A 25180-nucleotide genomic window follows, 5' to 3' on the forward strand; every position below is an offset into this window, starting at 1 on the left:
TGGGTCTTTAAAGTTTATCATTGGATAAAGTTATTGCAGATAGTGGTATGTTACAAAGATTCATTTAGAAATGAATAGACAATTTTTTTTAGTTTCCATTCTCTAGGATGCTATAAGCTGCTGGAGGGCAGAGGCTGTCTGTCTGTCACTTTTCTTTAGCACACATTATGTGTTCAATAACTTATTTTTGTCAGTCCTCACTCAAAGGTATTTTTCCCATTGCTTTTCTGAGTGTGGAAGGGAGGAGGAGAGATTGGGGGGTTGGGGAATGGTTTAAGGCGGAGGGGAGAAAGATCCCCCATGTTCCCTGACCAGGGGTAGGAAGCGATCCCACAACCCTCTATGTGCCCTCTACTGGAAATTGAACCAGAGAGCCTTTGGTGTGTGGGCTGACACTAACCATTGAGAAACACGGGCCATGGCTCAATAACTTTAAAAAAATTAAATTTCTCCTGCACATGTTATCTGATCTGTAGCTGCTGAATATATTAAAACTGATATTACATTCTTCTAATCCTTTACATAGAAATTTATCTTAACTATATACAATATAAGAAAACTGCCATAGCTACTCACCTGGATCTTAAGTAACTCATATATACATTTTATATAAAAATAATTTGTCTATTATTTCTCCCATTACTGTCATTAATGATATTTATGATAATAAGAGAAAAATCAATGTTGAAACTCCTTTTAACATGTTTGGGGTTGAATATTTATCTTTGAAATTTTCACTTTATAACTAGTAGGTATGATAATAAGCAATCTGTTTCATAGCGAGGCAATATTTGTGTCTTTCCAAATAGTAGTTTTGAATTATGATGATTTAAGACTTGTTTGTCTATGGAGCTGGGAAGGACATTTGTTTTAGTATATTATAGTAAAATTTTAAAGAGTAGATTTTGACAAGAGACATTTTGCTGACACAGAGTATCTTGTTCATTTTGACTCAAGTTCTGTCATAATGGTTGATTTATATTCATTTTAGACTACAGTTTCATAACCGAGTTTTCTATCTAAAGCCACAAAATTCTCTGTTTAAATTAATAATAAATTATCTTCAAAGGTGACAGATTGGTCACATGTATTTGACTAGTCCAGAGATTAACTAAGATTAGTTTAAATGTACTATGATTGTAAGTTATTGAAATGAATGCTAGTTTCAAATTTAGCATGATGGGAAAACAGAATAGGTATCATTTACTTTGTCTAGTTCTAGTTTTTTGCCCTTTTGGACTTAGTTTTAATTACATAACTTACCTGCACTGCAGTCATTATTGAACTGTTTATTTTCTATTTTGAACCAGCCACTGATCTTTTATGTTTGTCAGGTGGAAAAACCTGGGAAATCATAGTTTGTATTCACTCGCTTTGTTGACTGTAACCCTTAAAGCATTTTTAAATAGGAAAGAACAACAACAACAAAAAAAACCTAGCCGAAACCGGTTTGGCTCAGTGGTAGAGCGTCGGTCTGCGGACTGAGAAGTCCCAGGTTCTATTCCGGTCAAGGGCATGTACATTGTTTGCAGGCACATCCCTGGTAGGGGGTGTGCAGGAGGCAGCTGGTCGATGTTTCTCTCTCATCGACATTTCTAGCTCTCTATCTCTCTCCCTTCCTCTCTGTAAGAAAAATCAATAAAATATATTTGAAAAAACAAACAAACAAAACAAACAAACAAAAAAAAACCACCCTAACTATTTGTAATGAAAACCCATTGGAAGTAATTTGTCATGGGTTTTCTCAGTTGCAGTATCAACAGACCATTTCAAGTGACTAGTGAATTTGGTGAATGCTAAGTGGTGAATTAGATAGTAGCTGTGAGGCTCAGGTATATGTCAAAATCTCATTTGCTTAGTAATAAACTAATTGCCAAATATTTGCTTCATGAAAATCATTAAGCATGGGAAGCTTACAATTATTTAATTGATGAATATTTTACTTCTATTTTGTCCTTATTCTTCAAGTCATATAATTTAAGTATCTGTCATTTGTTTTGTCTAATAGTTAATAGGTCTGCTTATATCTACCTTTCACAACTACATTTGCTTGTGGTACTTCAAAAAACTGTAGAGCAGTTTTTAATCTTTTTTTTTTGTTTTGTTATAATTTCCTTTGTGGATGTGATGAAAGCAATGGATTCACTGCCCACTTTCTAGATAAAGGCACATACTATAGAATTTTGCATACAATTGTTCAATGGTATAAAATTCAATGGTATAAAAACCATGAAATTTATCAAGGATCCCTCATGGCCCTCAGTTTGAGAACTGTTTTTGTAGGGGTAATTTTTTTTTCTCTTTAAACCATATTTTGTCCCAATTTGTAACTGTAATCCACTTTCTTCTTGGAAGCCTAATGGATTAGCTTTCTTAACACTGGTTCTACAAACACTAAAAGTATCAGTGAGTCTAGTGACTGGCTGTAATGAAGGAAAAGGATCAGGAAAATGGAGTAGAATAACTATGCAAGGAAAGAGAAAGCTAGTCACCAGACTCAGGTGCTGGTAGACCTGGAAAAAATAGGACAGGGTGGCCTGAAATTTGGAAAATGAGTTGTTGAAGGACTTATATGGCAATTAGCATATGTTGACTTGTTTTTAAAAATTGAAAGTATTGGTTTACAATCTAGATGTAGTATAAGCTTCTTGTGGGGAAGGGAATTTGATTTATTGGCAAATCTTTTGCCCCTTGGTGCTTTATAGGGATTTAAGTTTTGCTACATGGTAGAATTCCTTTAACATACATGAAACCCTTGTATATATAATAAAGCAAGTAAATGTTTTCTTGGATAGGAAATGGCATTTAATATGTCAAATGTTTCTATATGAAGAATTTTGAGAAAACTATGTTAATGATTCTCAAACTTTTATTTATTTTTTTATTTTTTATTTTCTCAAACTTTTTTATCTGGGACTCCCTTATACTCTTAAAATAATTTTTGTTTATTTGGGCTTAACACCAGTATGTTAAGCCCAAATAAACAAAAATTATTTTAAGAGTGTAAGGGAGTATGTATTTGTATTAGAAATTAAGACAGAAATTTAAAATACTTTAAATTAGTTTATAAATTATAAATTAGTTATAACATAAAAATTATGTTAACATAAATATGTTAACATTATTATAATTATCAACTCTTTACATGTTATCTTAAACAGCATTTTCCAAAACAAAACAAAATGGTGCAAATATCTTTAATGCCAGGCTTAATAGAAGATGCTCATATCTGCTCCTGTTATTGTAGGGTTGATATATCTGAAGAAATATATCTGATCTCACACAGATATATAATTGGAAAAGGAAGAGTATTTTAATAGCCTTTCCAGGTCATTGTGGATGTTCTTTTTGGATACTACACCAAAACTTGATAAGTGGTAGTTTCTTAAAGGTTGGTTCAAATGTGTAATCTGAAGCCATGTTAATAAACTTTTCTACTTTGTTTCATTAAAATTTATTAGTCTAGTTTGCACTTTGAATAGCTCCTCTACCCATACATGACTTTCTAACATCATATCTTAGTCATTTGAAAAATATTGGTTCATAGAATTGTGCATATCTTCCAAATGTTAATAAATTTCATCATACAAGATAAAAAATTACATCAAGGTAAAAATTGATGTTACCACTAAATTTATGAGAAAAGTTTCTAAGTACGGGGAAGCTGTCACACCCACAGTAGTGGATACAAATTTTTCAAAATTCTATTTTTTTCAAAAAAGCTAGAATTTTATTGGCACCCAAAACTATAGTTGTTTTTTTCGAAGTAACAGGTTTACTTAGTTCATTTTTCAAAAACTGCCTGCTAGATATCTAGTTGACATAATCATAATTTGTCAGTTATTCTTTTTTTAAAACATTAGTTCGGCTTGCAACTCAGTTGTACTAGAACTTTTCCCGCATACTTAGTATGCCACAGAAGTGCTTGTATATATGCAGTTTCTGTTTTGTCACACAGAATATTAAAAAGATGGGTACTCAAGGTGTAATTAAATGAATAATTTTTATTGTTTCATCAAGGATATTCTAAAGTGAAATTGCTTTTTGTTTTTTAAATTGCAATGCCTAGTTGTAAAGAACACAATGACTGCTAGCATATTTTGGCCCCACTGCCTTGCTTTGTGCTAAGGCGCCAGCAGTTATACCCGCATTTGTTTGTGCATCATCAGTGCAAATGTCAACATGGTGAAAAGGCCAATAACCCCTTAGTATTGAAAAAAATTTTGATTTTGTGGACTCCTAAAAGGGTCTCAGGAAAACCCAGGGTCCTGCAGGCCACCTTTTAAGAATTGCAAATCTACGTAAACTATAAACTATATATATAAAAGCCTAAGCAATCCGATGACCTACCAGTCGCTATGACATACACTGACCACCAGGGGGCAGATGCTCAACGCAGGTGCTGCCCCTGGTGGTCAGTGTGTTCCCACAGCAGAAGCGCTGCTCAGCTGGCAGACAGGTGCCAGACAACCCCATGAGGACTCAGCTGCAGTGGCAAGAGCCTCTCCTATGGACACTCCCCCTGCGCCCCCCTAGCGGTGGTGGCGACAGGCTCAGCGGGGCCGAGATGAGCAGGAAGGCCCAGTGCCCAGCCTGGGCTTGGACTCCTCCCTGGCCGCCTGCCGTTTCTCAAACTACTTTGTGCTGTGCAGGATCGATGCGAACAGTGGGCTGGAGCCCCACGAGCTGGCGGATAAGGCTTGGGCTGCGGCTTCGCGGAAGTCCACTGATCCCCACGGGCCAGGCTGAGGGGCCCCACGGGTGCATGTGCACTAGGCCTCTAGTAAAATATAACTTGCCCTAAGACCATATTTTATCTTCATTATAGCTGTACAGAAAAAAATTATCCAGAAAATAAACAGGTTTTTAGTAGGCTACTCCCGAAGGCAACAGAATGCATCCTTACGTCATTATTGTGGTCCTCTGGATTATTTTATTAAGTGCCTATACAAATTATGATGTTCTGCCGAATATTCTTCAAAATTAAGACAGCTTTTGCTCTTAGAAAGTGGACCTCGTTATCAGTCTTGATGGCACACATAAAAGCAAAGGACAGATTAACAGACACACAGTGGTTGATTTACATATTCCACACAGAGCCAGCTGAGCAAGTCACAGAGTGGTCATTTACAAAATAAGGGAGTTGGACTAAGTGAATTCTATGATCTCATTCAGCTTTAAAAATATTTAAATGTATTTTTAAAAGCTGAATTGGCCTGTTAATCAAATTTATATAATTTGTGCTTATTGTGATCACATAGGTTAAGCATCAATGTTGTTTTCACAGTACTGAAAGTTGGAATGTTTGAAGAGGAAATGGAGGGACTTGTTAATGGAAAAGGTTTCTAGAAGCAAGTGGGTGTTTAGTGGCCCGGAAGAAGATATTTGAATGATGGAGAGATGCACAATGCAAGGCGTTTAACATACATATCTCTGAGGAGTCTTTATGCTCTTTACTTGAATAGCAGAGAAGGAAAATTTGAGTTCAGAAATAACACTGAGACCTGGAAGTTGGAGAATCTACCAATATGCTCTGTTTTTTTGAAGGGGAAAGTTAAAATTTTAAGAAATCTTTACTTTTGCTTTTCAGTGAAAAAACAACAAAACAAAACCTTTTATATTACTTAAAATATATTATGACATTCTGAAAGGAAGAAAAAAAATGTCCCCCAAACTCAGGCTCATAGTACTCAGTCCTGCACAGTATGAGTGTTTTTTGTAAAAACAAAAACAAAAACAAAATGCTAGTTGGAGGGACTTGGTGAATCCTGGCACGGTGCTCAGGAGCGCGGGATTGTGTAAGTAAAACAATTCTGTGTTCAGGCAAATCAAACTTTGAAGGTCGAAAAGCTGCTATTGTGGCAATATTTAAGGAAAAACGACTCCAGAGACTATATATTTTGGAAATATTTGACAACATTAGCAACATCAACTTCTGACAAAAAAAGAACCATCTCTTTGGCAAATCTTTCACAGTTGTGCCAAGAAAAGCAGCTACATTGGAACATTTCATAAACTGTCATCAGTTATGCAGCAGCAGCTTCACAAATCAGAAATGATATCTTCAGGCGCTGCTGTCAAGTGTTATTCAAATAATACCAGCCTCACATTTGAATAACAGCAGACATTTTGAATTAATTAATCAGATGAGATAGTCTAGGCCTTTTCTCATTAGTCTCAGGGTCAGGCTTGGGAAGATATATGCTTTGGTGATGATATACTTGTCTTTAATCGTGATTTATGAAGATTTAGGATTGTGTGTGATTTGTCAAAGGTTCTGGGAAAAGGCTGGTGCATATTTCATTACCTAATCTGAGATTGATTTTATGATGCTAAGAGATATCACACTATTGTTCAAATGTGTGGGAAGTACAGGTAGACCCAGCATCTCAGGCTTTTTACTGGTTTATCTTTTCAACTGTCAAACAATGCTGTAAACTTTTAACTGCTTGTAGTTAACAATTCCTGCTTTAATTATAGGCAGATTTTTCATTCTGTCCAAAGGGAGAAGTTTCAATGGTTATTTAGCTAAAATGCATAGCAGACATTATAACTATGACCTGGTATGAATCATGGACAAAGTTGGTAAATTTCATGGATTGGTCATGGTGAAAATATGAAATTTCATGGCTTGTCAAAGATTAATAGAAAAATCCCATTAAAATGGTGCAAGTAGTGGAAGAATAACAAGCAAGGTTACTTTCCTTACATGTTACCTTTCTTCTCAGGACTAATTTTAGCAAAATTAGGATGTAAAAAATCATATTTTTTCTCAGTTATTTAAGCAACATTAGTGAACCTATTATTAAGTGAAATAGTTTATGTGAAACTATCTAGTACAGTGTCTAATATACTATACAGTAGTATTATAGGTACCAAATATTTGGTAGTTTTCTTTTTTCCCTTTCTATTTGATGTTTGAAGCTTTTTTAGCATTATCTAGCCTTCATAACAACTTGAAGTTTTAATCATTCTTGAGCTAAATTCCTTGGGGAATTTTTTTTTTGGAAAGGAATACAAGTATGGAGGCCTTCATCCTAGGAAACTGGATAATCAGAGAGGACCACGCGTGATATGAAGTTCATACTGTGTCTGCTTGTACAGTGTGTGTTATATTGAGGAGGAAGTAGGTGGTAGATATTTAAGAAATCAACTATTATCCTTTTAGAACATGTGAAGCATGTACTTACTGTCTAATTCAAAGTGGATCGTTTTGTATCATCTGCCTCCTGAGGACAGTTACATATTTGTGATAAGGAACATGCATTTTTAATTCCACTCAGCAAACTAAAATGCAAGTATATGAAGAATTAAGAAATAGTAAGATGATTTTTTAACCTTGTCATACAAAATAAAAAATTTATTTTTCTTTGCCATTTTAGACAGATGATTGATTGGTATTGTTTTATTGGAATGATTGGGCTATTAATAATCATTAGTTCTTTGCCACTTCTATGTTTTGGGAACTGGGTTAGCACTCCTACAGCAACATTAGGTACATCTTAACAATTAGAGGCAGACAATTTTAATTGATGTTCACTTTGGGGAAAGTAGTGTATAAATAAGACATGTTGATATTTGGAGAGAGACAATATTTAAGAGTAGTTTGGGAGGCAGCTTGATGCAGTAGGACTGTACTGGGTTTGGAATCTAACAGATTTTAAGGCCTGGTTCTAGAAATGCCACTTAATTGATATGTAGCCTCAGCAATTTACCTATTTTTTCTTGAGCCTTAGTGATACTTCCTCTGACATGAGACCACTTACACCTAGCTTTTAAGGTTGTTGTGAGGTGAATGTGTATATAGTACCCAATGTGATATCTGGCATATCATAGGTGCTTAATAAATCATAGCTATTGCTGTTATTAAATCTATTTAAATTTTTTCTTTAAGAAACATGTATTGATGCCGAAACCGGTTTGGCTCAGTGGATAGAGTGTTGGCCTGTGGACTGAAAGGTCCCAGATTTGATTATAGTTAGGGGCATGTACCTTGGTTGTGGGCACATCCCCAGTGGGGGGTGTGCAAGAGGCAGCTGATCGATGATTCTTTCTCATCGATGTTTCTAACTATCTCTCTTCCCCTCAAAAAAAATCAATAGAATATACTTTAAAATATTATTAAAAAAAAGAAACATGTATTGATGACTCATTATGTTAATAATACAAATGCATCAGATATACAAAGCAAATGCTATCTGTGGAGAAATAGATTGATATAGGATGGGGCAAAAAAAAAAGTAGGTTTACCGTTTTGAGCACAAAACGCGGAGTTTATTCTTTTATTGTTATTTATTATTGTATTATTTTCCATATGAACAACTGTAAACCTACTTTGCCTGCCCCTGTATATAGGGATACATATAAACTGAAGTAAGAAAAGGCAGGGGATGAGACTGGCGAGGATCACATCAGTGAGGCTAATGCTTTGAGGGGGAATAGGGTCTGCATTCCTGAGATAAATGCCGCTTGATCATGGTGTATAAGCCTTTTAAAAAGGTGGTGAGCCCTAGCTGGTTTGGCTCAGTGTCAGCCTGTGGACTGAAGGATCCCGGGTTCAGTTCTGGTCTAGGGCACATGCCTGGGTTGCAGGTTCGATTCCAAGTAGGGGGTGTGTAGGAGGCAGCCAATTAATGATTCTCTCCTTCTCCCTCTCTGAAATCAATAAAAATATACTAAAGAAAAAAAAAAAGGAAATAAAATGGTCTTGGGTTTGGTTTGCTAGTATTTTGTTGAGGATTTTTGCATCTGTTATTATACCCATGAATGATATTGGTTTGTAGTTTTTTTGTGGTTAATATGTCTGGTTTTGGTAGCATAATACTTTTTTCAAAAAATGAGTTGGAAGTGTTACCTCTTGTTCTATTTCTTCAGAAGAGTTTGAGAAGGATTGATGTTAAATTTACTCAGATTTTCTATTTTGTCTTAAATCTGTTTATTTAATTGGTGTTTTAAAGAATTTGTTCATTTCTTTTAGGTAATCTAATATTTTAGTGTACAATAATCCTCTGTATTTCCGTATGGTTAGTAGATTAATATTTTCATCTTCATTTCTGGTTTTGAGTCTTCTGTCTGGTTTTAGTTTAGCTAAAGTTTCTTAATTTTGTTGATCTTTTCCAAGAACTAAAATTTGGTTTCATTGATTCTATTATTTTTCTATTCTTCATTTTTCAATCTCCAATTTAACCTTTATTCTTTCTTTTTACATGTGTTGAGTTTCATTTGTTCTTTTTGTAATTGCTTAAGGCATAGAGTAGGTTATTGATTTGAGATCTATTTTTGACGTAGACTTTTACAGCTGTATTCCCTCTGTGCACAGCTTTTGCTGTATCTTGTAAGGTTTGATATATTGTATTTCCTTAAGTATGTTTTATACATTTTTGTTTCTCAATCCATTATCTCCTTTTGTGTTTAATTGATTTTTTGGTGTGTACCATTTTGACTCTTAGTTCCTTTTGCATTTATTTTAAAGATATTTTCCTAGTGGTTACTGTTGGGATTATAATTATAGCCTCAGTTTTTAACAATGTGTTTTAAATTGATGTCAATTAATTTCAATAGCATACAGAAACTCTACTCTTATATAACTTCATCTCCCTCTTTTTATATATATATATATATATATATATATTTCATTGATTTTTTTTTTTACAGAGAGGAAGGCAGAGGGAGAGTTAGAAACATTGATAAGAGAGCAACATCAGCTGCCTCTTGCACACCCCCTACTGGGGATGTGCCCACAACCAAGGTACACGCCCTTGACCAGAATCAAACCTGGTACCCTTGAGTCTGCAGGCGGACGCTCTATTCACTGAGCCAAACCGGTTAGGGCTCCATCTCCCTCTTTTATGTCATTGTGATAAATTACATCTTTGTACATATGTGCTTATTAAAATAGATTTGTAATTTTTAATGCATTTGTCCTTTAAATTATATAGGAAACACAAAGAGGAGTTACAAACCAAAATATAGTAACATTATCTTTTATATTTACCTATGTAGATGAGTCACTGTCTAGTGGCCTTTCATTTTAGCCTGAAGGACTTCCTTTAATATTTATTGTAGGGCAGGTTTATTAACAATGCAATCCCTCCACTTTTGTTTGCTTGGGTTGCTTTTATTTCATTTTTACTTTTGAAGCATAATTTTAACAGATAAAGAATTCTTAGCTGACACTTTTTCCCTTCAGCACTTTAAATATCCTACTTCTAGCCAACCTTCATGGTTTCTGATAAGAATTTGACTGTTAATCTTATGTAGGATTTCTTGTATGAAATTAATTGCTTCTTTTAAATAGTCAGGATTCTCTCTTTGTCTTTCAGGAGCCAAAAAAATGAAATAATGAGGAAAACAACAAGAAGAAAAAGATAAACATTTCCCAGTGTTTGCTAATTGTCTGTTTTGGTGCATCCCTTCATCTGTTAGCTATACTATTATTTGTGACTATGTCTTAATTTTTTCTTCCTGCTTGTGCTGAGACTTGAAATCAACTATAGGTGAAAGCTTAGGGTATCCTCAGGTCTCAGGGCACATGCTCTGCCTGTGCATTCACATAACTTTCTAAATTCCATAGCATATGTGTTACTTTTGAATGCCCTAATTTTCCAAGAAATTGTATCCCTAGCTTATGGTTGGTGCTCCATTGTTTGCCTCAACTATAATATTTTACCCCAGCAGACAATAGTTGTTTCTATTATGTGTGTGTTTGTGTTTGAGGAATGTTTCCTTTTGCACTCTGAGTTCCAGTTAGTAAGCACCTTGTATCAGTTCTTCAGGCAGTCCCAGGCAGGTCAAAACAAACACAATTTTCTTCTCTTTCTAAAACCAGGGACCAATGTCCCACATTAGGAATGTGGGCTGCTGTCTTTGAGATTACCACTGAGCCAAGTTGGGATATTGAACAAGAGAAAATAAAAATGCCTTGAAACTTTCCTATGGTTTTCAAGTTACCTTTTTAAAAAACTGTGTTTGCTTGTTTGCTGTAAGCCTTTGACTTTATAGAGCTCTAAAACCTTGGTCTGATGGTTTTCAGGTGTTTCCGTGGGAGAGTGGCTCTTGGAGCTACCTACTTTTTTCTGCTGATTTCACTCTTGAAAGTGAGATAAGTTTTGAATATGTTGAATTTGTGGTGTCTATGGGAAGGCCCAGTGTACATGTTCATAAGTTAGATATGAGTTTGAATCTCTTAGGGAAGCAGTCAGAGCTATAATTAAAGATTAGGAAGTCATCAGCTTATTGTGGAAAACATAGGAGTGGATCCAGGGAATATTACATAGGAAAGACCACAATAGAGGCAGAGAGCTCATGGTCACCAAGTATAAGGACAAACTATGGTTAAGAAGGTAGAGTTGCATGGAGAAGAGAATGATTTCCATTGTGAAGATGAAACTCATCTGGTCAGATGGAACTGAAATAAGGTGTCCTTAATATAATTTGTTTCAGTAGAATGGTGACATTTGAATGGAAAGAGGAGAATAATTGGATGTTAGCTATATAGTGACACAAAGTAAAAATAAAAATTCTTTTTTAAGTTGGCGCAGGATTTGAACATACAAGGTTGGAGTGGTAGGAGGACCTGTGGAGAGGATAGAGTAGAACAGGCATGAATGATGAAGTGGTAGAGGGAGGATAGAAGTAGAGTTAAGAGCACAGTTGGAGTTGACTTTCATTAGATGGTGGACATTACATTTCTTAAGTCTGGAGATAGGTGAGAGATGAATAAGGAGTTAGAGAAATTTATATGTGGAAATTGAAAAGCTGAGGCAAGTGCACTGCATGGATTAACTTCTTTTTGATGAAGTAGGAAAAATTATCTGTTAAATAAGAGTTAGGCTTGAGTGAGGGTAGAGTTTGAGGGGAATGATGGAGGGATATGAGGATTGGTTGACTCAGAATGAAGAACAGGCGGAGAGGGAGAAAAGGAGTGAGAGGGCTGGCAGTATAAGTTGTAGTCATAGAATGAGACATTTGAATTTTACTTCAAAAGTTGAGCAATTCCAGGTGATGAATGAAAACGTCTAGGATGTAGCTCTGAGAGTTGGTTAGTCAAAGTGAAATAGAGCTAAAGGTTATTGATTTTAAGGAGGTCAAAGAACTATAAGGCTAAACTCTTGGTTGAATTTCTTCTGTGCTCTCTGAAGCCAACTAATGGCATGACTTGGGATGGGGGTGGAAAAAAAAAAGACTGAGTCTTGTGCCAACATTTTTAATGAATCTGGACAATTACTAATATTAGTTAATGAACAACAGTGAATGCAGCCTTGCCAAGTTAATTTTTCTTAGATAATTAGTTGTTTCCTATGGAGATCAAGCTATGGTCAGTTTATTTGAAAATAAGCAGATATTAAGTTAGGAAAATGAAACCCATATAAGCACTGTTTATACCATTAATTTTTTCTGCAAACATTTACTGAATGTTTTTTTTCTGAGCCTTGAAGTTGATTACAGCCTCAGGAAGAGACAAACATCTAAACACATAATTAATATAGCATGCTAAATGTTATAGTAGAATAGTGGTCTCATGTGAAATATATCGAAAAATCCAAGGGAATAGGCAAAAAACCATCACATTTTATACTTAAATGTATTCTTTCATTGTATGTACTTTATATTCTTTTGATGCAAAAGATCTCAGACAACACATCCCACACTGGATTTTTTGCTTATCATTAACATGAAATTTTTTAGTTGATGTCTTGAACCTATAAAATTGTTTCATACTGTTCTTATTTTTCTGCAATTTGCTTTTGTCCCCACTCAACATTTTAAGAATTTTCAACATCAACCCATTTAGCTTAAGTTCATTTTTTCCTGCTATATAATTTTCTATTATATGGCTATTCTAGAAGTTTCAATTGATGTTAGCTGTTTAAATTGCTCTAATTTTTCTTATTATAAAGTGGTGTTATATATGTTCCAGTACTCTTTGAGCTCCTCAGTTATTAATAGCTGTATAAGAAAACACCCCAAATGTAGCAGCTCAAGCCAGCTAATACTTATCATTTCACAGTTCCTATGGGTTAAACACCTAGGTGCAGCTTAACTGGGTGCCTCAGGGTTAGTTAGAGTCTTTCACAAGATTACACATTGTGGGCCTGCAGTCATCTCAAGGCTCACCTGGGGGAATATTTGCCTCCCTGCCCACTCACATGGGTATTGGCTTGACCTCAGGTCCTCTGGCTGTTAGCCAGTTCCTCCTTATATTGTGTCCACAGAGTAGCTCAAAATATGACAGCAGGCTTCCCATAGAGTAAGTGAGTGAGAGAGGGAACCCAAGGTAGACGCTACAGTGTATCTCTAATCTAATCTTAGAACCCCATTACTTCTGCCATATTCTGTTGAGTTCTAGGGAGTCTAGTCCACATTAAAGGGGAAGAGATTACATAAGGGTAGGAATGGTGGGATCATTGGAGGCCTTCTTAGAGACTGCCTACCACAGTGGGTCACAGGTTACACATCAGCTTTACTAGACGTTGTGACTACTCTTCCTGGGGTGGCTCTTCTAATGTATACTTTCCCAAAAAATAAGACTTAAACTTGACTAATGTTTAAAATAGGTAGTGACATCAGTAGCTTGTATGTTAGAAGCTTATTTGTTACAGTGTTCAGTATTGGAAAGGAATAGTGAGAGTTCCAGGTCTGTTTCTATGTATCACCAGTTTGTATGCCTGGTTGGTAGTATTTGCTTATCATGTTATCTAGATTTAACTGACTTAATACTTATGAAATGTACAAGTTATCTAAGAAACATCTGCGGAAGAGAATTGTTGGGGTCATATGGTAGCTTTATTCTTAATTTTTTGAGGAATCTCCCTACTGTTTGCCGAACCAGTTTACATATCCACCAGCAGTGTATGAGGGTTCCTTTTTCTCCATATTCTCTCTAACACTTATTTCTTGTCTTATTGATAGCCATTTTGATAGGTGTGAGGTGGTATCTCATGATGGTTTTGGTTTGCATTTCCCTTTATAGCTAGTGAAGTTGAGTATCTTTTTATATATCTGTTGGCTACTTGTATGTCTTCTTGGGAAAGTGTTCAAGGCCCTCTGCCCATATTTTAATTGGATTGTTTCTTTTTTGTTGTTGAGTTATATGAGTTCTTTATATATTTTGGATATTAACACCTTGTTGGGAGTATTATTTGCAAATTAGATGAACTTTTAAATTTATTGCTTTCTTACAAATGTAGTGCTTTTCTAGGAAAAGCCTGATTACATGAATTCTTTATTTTACAAATGAAGAACTTAAAACCTGGCGAAATTGCCCTAACCGGTTTGGCTCAGTGGATAGAGTGTCCGCCTGCGGACTGAAGGGTCCCAGGTTCGATTCCGGTCAAGGGCATGTACCTTGGTTGTGGGCACATCCCCAGTAGGGGTTGTGCAGGAGGCAGCTGATTGATGTTTCTCTCTCATCAATGTTTCTAACTCTCTATCCCTCTCCCTTCCTCTCTGTAAAAAAATCAATAAACTATATTTAAAAACAAAAAGCCTGGCGAAATTGTATTACTTGAAAATAATTTTAAATTGTGGAAATGTGGGAGTTGATAAGGAGGAAAAACCATATTTTCTGCTCCTGTGTTTACTAGATTGGTGCTACTCAAAAGTGTGCTGTGTGGACCTGCAATATGGCTGTTACCTGGGAATTTATTAGAACTGTAGTAGATTCTCATGCCCCACTCCAGACCTACTGAATCAGATGTTGTGTTTTAATAAGTTTTTAGATATATATACACATACACACATGTTAAAGTTTGAGAAGCATACAGTATTACGGCAGATTGCTTCTTTGGGCAGCAATGAAATTTTAGAATTAAAGTTTCTTTCACTGAGGTAGGTAAAAGGGGAAAAAATTAGAAATCTCACTTTAGATTTTGCTTAGTTTCTGTTATTAAATGATGGCCTATATAGTTTTATGAAAAGTTACTCCATTAGCTTTCCATAGTCACCATTTTCAAGGCCTTTTTTTTTTTTTTTTTTAACAGCCCCGTAAGTTGATAGAGTAAAACCCAGTCTCTTCCCTCTGCCACCTTCATTCTGAAGATTGCAAAGTTGGGCAACCACAAGGCAGAATTAAACACTGTTCAATGTGTATACCAAGGGAGGACCTCATGTTGTGTTCAATCTAGCTGCCTAGGAAACCTTTCTATTAGCCTCTTCCTAATGTTTGCACTGAATGAGCCATTACATTTTGAAGGCAACACTGAATTCAGTATTGATGCATTCACTTACCAACTTTTCTGCCTCCGGCAGAACAGTTTTTTACTAATGGCAGTGTACAAACAGCAGCCACTGGCTTCATCCTCACTCTAAAGAAAGCCTTGTAATATTGCTTCATTGCCATATCCCTTATATGTGTGGGACTCGTTATAATTCCATTCTTTGTGCCCTGTTATATTCTTTGGGCTCATGCTCCAGAAGCATTTTCTGGATGATTGTTACTCGTTAATGGAAACTCTTTTGGTATGGTCCCAGGTAAAAACCTGTGCAGGATTGAAATGTGTTTCAAGGTGTATTATGTTACAGTAAGATATTAGTATCTTAACAAAGAGAAAATACCCATGTTGTTCTTTTGATTTGTAATGTTTTCACATATAGCACTTAGCTGGTATTTCTTTCTACCTTTCAGAGAATGATTTGGCAGCTGAAAAAAACATTTAGATTCAGAATTTAGTAAAAGAGGTTTTACCAGTCCTTTTTACTGTTGTATTCTTTCTGTCGAAAGCCTATGCTCTAGAGTTTACCAGTAAAATAAATGATTCCAGTTTTACTAAATGCATGGGTCCTCAGAGTCTGGTATATGTTCAGTGAAACAGTCATATACAAGATACAAACTGCAGTGATTCTGATGTTGTCTTTCTGGACCTAAAGAAACCCATATGTCAGATCTATAGTTGTTAGTGGGATTATTTCACTGGTATCGACACTATGAGAATATGAACCAATCATAAAAGTACAATTTCCATTTTAATGGTAATGGAAACTTTCAAAGTAAGTTAAAAAAAATGTAAAATAAACTAATATGTGAAGTCCAAAACAACAAAAAATAGTTAAACTGCTAGTACTTTTAAGCATTGTATTTGAGTTATGTTATGAGAGGGAAAAAAATGGCAGTTGTACATATAGTGAGCAGTTGTTGAAATTTTCCATCTTCACTATTTTGAGCTTTTTCCAGTATGCATATTCTGGATTGTCTTAATTTCAGCCTTGGCTCTTAAGCTGTAAAGTCTAGTTTGTGTTTTGGCAATGGTCTACATGTCTGTTTTCTTTTATTTGTGGTAATACAATGAGTAATAAGTAGTGAAAATATGGTTAATGTGGGAATAGCTCAGATCAAAATTAGAAACTGCACTTGGCATGTTTTCAATTCACTGTCCAGGGTTAAAGTCCAGAGCCAGAGATAACAGATCTTCACCTTTCTCTCCTAATATTTTAGCTTTACTGATGATTTGAAGCCATAGCAGTTAATGTGCTTTAGCCTTTGCTTTTACAGATGAGAAATGGATCTTATACTTATATCACCCGGTTTCAAAACTATTTACACTAAGTGGGATGGTTTACTACCTCAGGGGTAGTGCATTAGGCCTATTGCTCTTGAGAATCTATTTTCATCTCTTCTCTCCAATTGATGGGACAGATATGACAAGCCTTTAAAGTTGAGTGGAAATTTTCTGTGGGGCGGGCTGTTGTATTAAATTGTTCCTTACCACCACCATGTCTGTTGTAAAGACTTGTGAGTGGGTAGCCTATGGCTAAGAAAAGAGATATATTGTCTGCAGTAGGGAGGCTGTAAGGTCTAATATATTGGGAATAGTTTTCTTCCTCTCTGCCCACTATTTCCTTCTCCTTGAAATCATAACTCGAGTCTACTCACTCCAAAGAGGTTTTCTTGATTAACCAATACCATAAAGTGTTAGTCAGGTTCTTAATATTGTGTAATGCTGTGAATTTCTCCTTAATTCATTTACTTTTTCACCCAGCTCCCTGAGAAGTCTTGCTTAAAGAGAATTGTATAGTCACTATATATGTAATTCCTAATTTGCACCAATATATTTTTTATATTTAACTTTATCATATTTAAGATTTTAGGTTAGTGTGTTTATGCTGAGTGTTATTTGCAAGGGACAGGGATTATCTAATTAATATAGTAACCACCACCACTTACTAATTCTTAGTTGAAAACAGTTACCATTGTTCCAAAGACCATTCATTTACTTTTTATTTATGTTCATTTTTTAAATACATAGAATTATAATAATATAGTTACTAAGTAAAATGTTATGAGACATTGATATTTAATATTAAGAGAAAAAATAAAATAGGCTTTCAAATTAAGTAACCACCACATTAAAGAGCGTGAATTCTATTTTAAGGATTTATCTACACTAATAAAAGAGTAATATGCTAATTAGACCGGGAGACCTTCCAGACATCTTGCAGATGTCCTTCTGGACAGAGCCATGGTGGCGGGTTTGAGGTAGAGGTGGTTAGGGGTGATCAGGCTGATGGCAGGGGAGTGGGGAGGGCAGTTGGGGGTGATCAGACCAGCAGGAGGGGTAATTAGGGGGGCAGGTGGGGGCGAGCAGGCTGGCGGGGGGGGGGGGGGGGGGAAGGGGGGGATGAGGCGAGCAGGCCGGTGGGGTGGGGGTGGGGGAACAGGTGAGGCGAGCAGGCCGGCGGAGGGCAGTTGGGGGAAATCTGTCCAGCAGAAGCCGGCAGTTAGGGGTGATAGGCCGGAAGGTGGGGGCAGTTGGGGTTGATCAGGCCGGAGGACAGAGTGGTTAGGGGTAACCAGACAGGCAGGCAGGTGATCTGTTAGGAGCCAGAGGTCCCAGATTGGAGAGGGTGCAGGCTGGGCTAAGGGATGTGCTGCGCCCCCTCACCCCCCCATCCCAATTTCATGCTTTGGGCCACTAGTTTAGAATAAAAAGTAGAGTTTTGAAATGAGTCAGAAGTTTCTAGTGACAGTGAAATTACTAATCAATAAATATTTTTTAATGAGTGCTCCTCTTTGACCAGCTGGAATTAGTTATATGCTCTAAATGACACACTAAACACACTAGAAGTTTTTGTGGCTCGATGTTTCTGTCATTGAACTCACTTTAGTTTTCACAATGCCCTCATTTAGAATTTTTAAACAGTTCATGGATTTGGTCTCTGTGTTACTTTACCTCTAATCAAGGAGAGTTACTTAATTCTTAGCAAATCAGCAATTCACTTAACCATGTTTGTAAAGATCAGGAATTCTTAAGGAGAATTTAATATGCTTTTCTCCTCAGCTGTAGGTATGTAAGAGTTGATAAGAAAAACAGTGAGATAACAGCAGCCCCAGATTTTTCTGTAGCATCAAGACATACTCCTTTAGAATATGCATCCCGACGTGAAATAGCTTTTATTTATCACAGACTCCAAGACAAACAGCAACTGATTTCACATTTGTTGCCCCCTGCTGCTAATTTACAAATTTCTATGTGACTTTTCATAATATATTTCTGAGGAACAAAGTTCATTGTAGTCTAAATGCAAAGATATGTTTCTGTATATCAAGCAAGTGTTTTAATACATTATTATTACTTGAGCTAATAACAAAGTCATATGTCAGCGAAGGAAAAGGTCCAAAGTTCATAGTGATTCTTAGATAGCTTAGTAATTACCCAGAGAGCTTGTTAGAAAAGCTGTTTAAATCTAGGATTATTAAATACACTGATGACTATTTTACTCTCATGGAGTTTCTAAAGATTGTTAGTACATTTGTCTGTAATTATACCAAAGTTCTCAGTGCTCATTAATGAAATTTGTATTCTAAGCCAGAATTGATCTTTTATAAATTGAGAGCCCTCTGTTGATAAACCCATACTTTTTGGTCTTTTCTTTCTTCCCCCTTTCTTATTTTAAACAGAGAAAATCACAAAATAGTATGGTGGTCATTTATATTTGACAAATATTTATCAAAGACATTTCTTTGGATTTTCTCCAAACTTCTTGAAGGAAGAGGATGTGAAGAGGTGTAAGAGAGAAGAAATTTAACCCCACAAAGCTTTAATGTATTTTCTTAATTTTTTAATTATTGCTTAGTTATATCATACCTTTATGTGTTCCTGGTAACACATACATGAATTTACCATAGCAGCTGTGGTAGTTAATGGACTCTTAAAAGTCATGTTTGGATATAACTAAACAAATATGTATTTGTCCTTGTCTAATGAAATTATCTTTAACTACCATTTTTTTTAAAAAGCCAACTCCCAATTTGTTTAACTAGATTATTTTAAATAATATATATGTATATAATATTTTAGTATTATCTTTATAAAATGATTACTAAAGCAAACTTTACTCTTTTTAAAATATATATATATATTTTATTGATTTTTTGCAGAGAGGAAGGGAGAGAGATAGAGAGCTAGAAACGTTGATGAGAGAGAAACATCGACCAGCTGCCTCTTGCACACCCCCTACTGGGGATGTGCCCACAACCAGTGTACATGCCCTTGACCGGAATCAAACCTGGGACCTTTCAGTCCGCAGACCGACACTTCCACTGAGCCAAACCGGTTTCGGCCAAACTTTACTCTTATAAGGTTTTATTTCCTTTCCTAAAAATACTTAATTTGATGTATTTACATTTGCTGTTTTTATTTCCTAAGATGTTTATAGTTGTTTATCTCTTTAGTAATCAGAAGACTCCTATACATCCCTATTCTTATATTAAATCAGCAAATGTTTCAGTTATTCCATTGTATTTCTCATATTAAGATGATAAATCACAAGGCAAAACATAGATGACTATAAGTGACATTAATTAAAGAAGCAAAAGAGTCTTTTCTGCTTTAGAGGTTTGTCTAATACTTAAATACAAACATTTTTTTTTATCTTCCAAAATATTGTTTCATTACTTATATAATCTGTTTTCTTTACTGAACCATCTTGAAACACTGTAGTGTAGGCAACATTTTCTTTTGCTGGGCATGGATATAATTAGATGAAGACATGTATATATGATCAAGAATGGAAAAAAATGTCATGAGCTAGAAATTTAGTGGTAATTTTCTATGTATTTATGACATGCTCAACCAACAGAACTGAGTTTTTACATTTTTAAAAAAATCCTCACCTGAAGACATACTCATTGATTTTATAGAGAAGGGAAAGGGGGGTAGGGAGCGAGGGGGTGAGCACAAAACTAACTGTACATACAGTATGTTTTCTTTTATATGATTTTCAAACACATGTAAACTGAACTTATATATGAATGTGGGAAAACTATAAAAGGATGAAGGGAGAGGTGACAGGGATGAGATTGTGGACAGAGTTCTTTAAAAAATTATGTTAGATTTTTTTTCTTCAGTTGGGTGGTAGATGTAATGGGTAATGGTTGCTTATTATTTTTATACCATACATATACTTTATTGAAATACTAGAAGCCCGATGCACGAAGATTCTTGTTAGAACAGGCTTTCCTTTCCTTGGCACCGCCTTTCCACTCTGACCCAGCCCCTTTTCATTCAGGCCCCAGAGATGCCTCTTTCTGCTCTGGCCCTAACTTCCCACACTGCCCAGAGGCCCTGAGAGACCTCAAATGTGTGGTGATCCTTATCTGTTTATTTATTTAGTCCCATGGTTTAAATAGTAATATGCTGATGTTTTCTAAATTTATATCACCATCTTGATCCTCTCCTCTGAATTCTGGACTCTTCCAGTTTTCTGCTCAATATATAATACCTACTTATATATCTAAGAAGCATGCAAAATTAGCTCATCCAAAATGGAACTTTGGATCTTCCCCTGTAAACTTTCTTTTCCTCATTTTAGTAGTCTAGTAGTTAGCCTTAGTAAAGGCCAATATCACTCATCTAGTAGCACAGGCCAGAAACTCTGCAGTCATCTTTGATTTTTCTTTTTCTCTTAATAGTCCAGTTCACTCTTAGCAACATTAGTTGGTTCTTTAATAAGAATCTGAAAGGGCCAAGAAGCACAGACATCTCAGTGGCAGTGTGCACAACTATCCAGGTCTTAATCTCTAACACTATTCCCCACTGAAAGAACCAAGCACCCTGGAAAAATGGATGATTCCAGCCTGGGGCAGGGTAGGTGATTCTGGAACAGCTTGTTATGCCAAGTTGTATGGAAGTGCTGAAAAAAATGATGGGTACATGTCACAAGGACAAAGGAGCCACTTACCAACTCTGAGACAATTTGAGCACCAAAATAGTTATGTATAGTAATAATTGTAAATCATTGGGGGGGAAAAATAAGAATTCATTAATTCATACTGATAATAGAAAGACACATAGGTAGGGGAAACCAAGATGGCTGCATACGGTAGACACCCGAATGCAGCCTACCACAAGAAATTTGAATTTAGAACTGAAAAACAGGGGAGGCATTGCCCTGAAGCGCCAGACGGCTGGCTGAGAGGAGGCTCTGCCATCTGGGAAGGAGAGAGAAGGCACGCTGAACCTCAGGAACTGTGAAGGTAAGGAGAACTGTGTGCGCGAAAAGGCGCTGGCTTAATCCTGGAGCGGAGAGGAAGGGCCAGACCGAGATTGCTGCTGGCTTACTCCCTGCACGCAGAGAGGGCGGGCCGGGCTGAGTTCGCTACTGGCTTACTCCTGGCGCGGAGAGGGCGAACAGCTAACGTGGCTGGCTTTCTTGTCCGAGAGGAAAACAGAATCACCCTATTGCTCTGATAAACGGCCCCAGACAGGGAGAGGCCAGACTGTCAGGCAGTGGGCAGAGATCTCTTGGAGGTGTGTGAAGCCAGAGGCCATTACTGCGGGACTTGGGGAGGAGCCGAAGGGAAAACAAAGTTTGTCTGCACCAACCCGAGACTCCGCCCTACCTGTGACTGAGCACAGAAGCTCTCCCAGAGGCTGGCTTTCTCTAAGGAGGGAGTTGCAGGAATCCAAAGCTTGTCTGCGCCTTTACCAAAGAGGTGCGTACACGCGCCTGCAACCAATCTTCCAAAACTCTCCACGAACAGGACTTTTCTAAGGTGAGACTGACAGGGAACCAAAGATTGTCTGCGCCACCCCGAGACCCCGCCCTATTCAAGCAGAATACGGAAACGCTCCTAGCTGAGACTTTTCTGATCCTCACAGCCAATTGGCTTGGAGATCAACGCTTCCCAGTGATACCAACAATAAGCAAGGCTTAACAACAAGACTGCACACACAGCCCACAAAGGGCTACACCAAGACTGTCCATTGCAGGTAACTGGGAAGGCTGTGCTACTGGGCTCTACCAGAACACCTAGCATACAAAGCTATTCCATCAAATCAGGGAAACAACTAAAATGCAGACAAGAAGAAGGACACAAAGGAAGGAGATGGAGGAAAAGAAAAGATTGGACATTGAGTTCAAAACTACAGTTATAAGGTTATTCAACAATATCCTAAAAAAGGCCGATAAAATAAATGAGACCTATGAGGATATGAAAAGGGAGCAACTAGAAATGAAGAAAACATTGTCTGAAATAAAAAATATTATACAAAGTCCTAAAAACAGACTGGAAGATCGCAAGAATCAAGACAAAGATTTAGAACACAAAGAGCCAGAGGACACTCCTCTGCAGAAGGGAGAAGATAAAAGAATCCAGAAAGTTGAAGATAGTGTAAGAAACCTCTGGGACAATTTCAAGCGAACCAACATCAGAATTATGGGGATTCCAGAAGAGAGAGAGCAAGATACCGAAAGAGTACTAGAAGAAATAGTGACAGAAAACTTCCCCCACCTGGGGAAAGAAATAGACTTATAAGTCCAGGAAGCCCGCAGAACCCCAAACAAAAGGAATCCAAGGAGGACCACACCAAGACATATCATAATTAAAATTCCAAGAGCAAAAGACAAAGAGAATATTAAAAGCAGCAAGAGAAAAGCAGGTAGTGACCTATAAAGGAGCACCCATAAGATTGCAGAACAGAATTTCTCAACAGAAACCATGCAGGCCAGACGGGAATGGCAAGAAATATTCAAGGTGATGAATAACAAGAACCTACAGCCAAAAATAATCTACCCAGCAAAGCTATCACTTAGAATCAAAGGACAGATAAAGAGCTTCATAAATAAAAAAAAAGCTAAAAGAGTTCATCACCACCAAACCAGAATTATATGAATTGCTGAAGGAGGTTATTTAGGAAGAGGAAGAAGATAAAGATAAAAATTATGATCAACAAATACATAGCTATCAACAAGTGAATCTAAAAACCAAGGGAATTTAAAAATCTGATGAACAATATTAACTGGTGAATATAATAGAATCAGAGGTATGGAAGGGGAGTGGACTGACGATTCTCAGGGAAAAGGGGAGTGGGGGTGCGGGAAGAGACTGAACAAAAACTGTGCACCTATGGATGAGGACAATGGGGGATGGGGAAAGGACAGAGGGTGGGGTGGGAACCTGGTGAAGGGGAGCAATTGAGGGGGGGAAGAGGATCACATTTGTAATAATCTGAACAATAAAGATTTATTAAAAAAAAAAAAAAAAAAGGTGTGGCCCAGATCACATCAGCTGCATAAAAATTACCCCAAGATGTAGTGGCTTAAAACAAGCATGTCAAACTCACAGCCCACAAATATTTTAAGGCCCAGCCAATATGTAAGAAACGTTTTAATAAAAATTTTATAACTTAATTTTTTACAATATCCTGTTACACATTAATAACGAACCATGTTTGCTAATGACTGATAACTGTAATCGTTGCATTTCCCTTACCCACCTTATGCACAGGCACACCATTTCTCTCCACTAATACTAGCAGCAAATATTTTAGCAGCTGATTGCCAAGTCATTAGTCTTGGACAGACTTGTTTGGTGTGCGAAACAAGAAATATTTCGCTTTTGGAGAACAAGAAAAAAAGGTTTATTTGCACAACGCTTATTACTTTGTGCAGTTATGCAGTGTCTGGTAAGTTAATGTTCAAGAAATAATATTAATTTTTATTAAAATGTTCTATCATTTTATGTTAACAATTACTCATTAATTTCAGCTCTTTGTATTCAGCATGTCTCTATCTAAATAAACCTACATTTCTATGAAAAAAAAAAAAGAAAAAAGAAGAAAGACACATAGGTAAATGGGTGAGGAGGATAGGCTCTTTTGGTAGAATGCAGAGGCCAGCTGATAAATGTGGAAGAATGCTCGCATTGGAAAGTCCTTTACCAATAGTAGTTAAGATTGGGTCAACAAGAATCATCAATAAATTCTAAATATATGAGGTAATTTTGATCAGAAGTAGAATATGTGGTCTTAAAAGTGTTCCTTAGAGATTGAGTGTCAAGGGGAAAAAAGGAACATTAATAGTACAGACAATATCTTGACCAGCTGATCAAAATTAACAGCACCAGGGAGGGACAGATGGACATTCTGTGACTCCAGATGTGTGATGCTTTGAGAAGATCACAACATCCCCTGTGCATCGCTGAGAATGCATAATCTGAATCTAATCATGAAGAAATGTGAAATGAGGCACATCTTTAAATGTGAAATGAGGAACATATTTAAAATAGGAGGAGAGGACTTGATTTTTAAAAAATGTCATTGTCATAAATGCTCTGGAAACATTTATGACAATGGATGTTCCAAAGGGACCTAAAGTGGTTGCCAGCTAAATGTAATATAAAACCCTAAACTGAATCCAGAACTGGAAGGTATAAAATGCTAGGACATTATTGGGCCAACTGACAAAATTGGAGTACAAACAGGAGATTAGATAAAAGTATTATATCATGTTAAATGTACTGAAGTTGGTAACTATACTGTGATTATGTTAGGGAGTATCCCATTTTTAGGAAATACTAAAGTCTTTAGGGGAAAGGGCCATGATATATGTAAGTTACCCTCAATGGTTCAGAAAGAAATGTATATAAATAGGTGTGCATAGATAAAAAGGTGTTGGTAAAGAATATATGGGTGCCCTTTTTATAACTTTATTGTTTTTGCTATTTAAAAAATAATTTTGCAATTATTAAAACAAAAGCATATCTCAAATCTCATCTCTTCTCATTTCTTCCCTTTGTCAAGGTACCTTTCTCTTGGACTAGTATAGTTTTTTATCTGATATCTTTGCTTCCACCCACACTGTCGTACAGTCATTTCTTTACTCAGCAGGCAAAGTGATTCTTTTAAAACGAAGTCAGATAACGTCACTCTTCTTCTCATAGCTTGCCAATTCACCTAAAATA

The 25180-nt window shown here is 36.4% G+C and overlaps 1 protein-coding gene and 1 long non-coding RNA gene across 8 annotated transcripts in view; both read left to right on the forward strand.

The window, feature by feature from the left end:
* PBX3 (PBX homeobox 3) overlaps window positions 1-25180 on the forward strand; it is a 174962-nt gene that overhangs the window by 18139 nt on the left and 131643 nt on the right. The window lies entirely within an intron of this gene.
* Window positions 20576-24518, forward strand: LOC123651278. Its single transcript, XR_006739877.1, has 2 exons — window positions 20576-21290; window positions 24069-24518. It is a non-coding gene; the product is annotated as an uncharacterized LOC123651278 (long non-coding RNA).

The sequence above is a fragment of the Pipistrellus kuhlii genome, unplaced genomic scaffold (genome assembly GCF_014108245.1).
Source record: "Pipistrellus kuhlii isolate mPipKuh1 unplaced genomic scaffold, mPipKuh1.p scaffold_m20_p_43, whole genome shotgun sequence".
NCBI lineage: Eukaryota > Metazoa > Chordata > Mammalia > Chiroptera > Vespertilionidae > Pipistrellus > Pipistrellus kuhlii.